Source organism: Aplysia californica, unplaced genomic scaffold, assembly GCF_000002075.1.
Source record: "Aplysia californica isolate F4 #8 unplaced genomic scaffold, AplCal3.0 scaffold00641, whole genome shotgun sequence".
In the NCBI taxonomy this organism is placed as follows: domain Eukaryota; kingdom Metazoa; phylum Mollusca; class Gastropoda; order Aplysiida; family Aplysiidae; genus Aplysia; species Aplysia californica.
The window spans coordinates 60,403-61,910 of record NW_004797911.1 but is presented as its reverse complement, the minus strand read 5'-3'; positions in this window follow the sequence as shown (position 1 = coordinate 61,910).

The window sequence follows — 1,508 nt, the reverse complement described above, 5'->3', positions numbered from 1 at the left end:
ACTGTGTTGTTTAATAGGCAGATGTCACCAGCAAAATCTATATCTCCTAAATATTTGTCGGTCCAATGCCTGTTTTGTGTATTTACTCTGTCTCATGACAAAACAGATCCCAATTCCAAAAAGTACAGGTGATAATATACAGCCTTGTCTAACTCCAGTGTTTACTTCAAAAGGTGTAGATAGTTCTCCTTCAACTAGGACACAGCAGCTTGCATTGGTATATGATGATCTTATACAGTTTGTTATTTTTGTTGGGGACGTTTTAGATTCAAGAATGTTTCACAAGGCCTCTCGGTCTGCACAAGACAAACGTTCTAAAAAAGGCGGAAATAATGCTAAGTGACCATAACCACCCACTGACATCGGAATTTCAACTATCGACCCGCAGTAAACGATACATTTCCAAAAAAGCAAGAACAGACAGATATAGAAATTCATTCGTACCAACTGCAGTGAGGTTACTGAACACACAGTGCTACAAATGAAACAGAGAGAGAGAGAGAGAGAGAGAGAGAGAGAGAGAGAGAGAGAGAGAGAGAGAGAGAGAGAGAGAGAGAGAGAGAGAGAGAGAGAGAGAGAATGAATGTGTTACGGAGCGGGTTGTCCCAGCCCGTGAGACATGTATTTACTTGGCATAATGTCCTGTCTTGTTGTGCGTTTGCGTGAGTGCACCTTTAAGTCTAACCTTTGTAACGTCTACTGCCATTGTTAACGACCAAGACAAATTTCTCCCTGCGAGATGAATAAAAGATTGTCACTGTCATTGTCATTGTCATTGTCATTGTCATTGTCATCATCATTGTCAAAGGCTTTGTTGTAAGTCCATAAATTGGGACATTCCATTCTTTGCTTTGTTCTACGATAGTTCTCAGAGCAAACAGTTGATCTGTACATGATCTCCCTGGTGGAAAACCCACCTGTTCCTCTCTTAGTCTCTCATCTATTGCTGTTCTCATACGAGACAAGATAATAGCACAAAATAATGTTCCAGGCACTGATAAAGGCGTTATTCCTCCTCTCCAACTGCTACAGTCTTCGTACTTCTATGGTAGTGTCATGTGTGTGATAGATATCTCATTGATTTTTTTTCTGGGCTATTGTTGCTTTATTGTTATTGTTCTTTTTGTTGTTTGATTTTTTATTTTTTTAATTTTTTTTTGGGGGGTGTGTGTTCTTTTTTTCTTGTTTTTCAATTTAAAGAAAGTTTTCTTCGTTTCGTGTCTGGCTAGAGATAAAGAATTAAAGAACTCGCCACTTTTACATTGGTTTTAAATTTGAAATCTTGAAAAGGCGGTGAGTGAGTGTGTGAGTGTGGGTGTGTGTGTGGGTGTGTGTGTGGGGGGGGGGAGGGGTAGAAAGTAATGAAACACAAATTGGTGTTAGCAAAAGTATCAGTGTAGCCTAGAAATAATGAATGAAACGTTTGTTTTATTTTGGGGTTGTTGTTTTTTTTCCCATCATGTGCACGGCTTAGCGGGGTGAGCAGAAACTGTGTCTGTCTGACACCT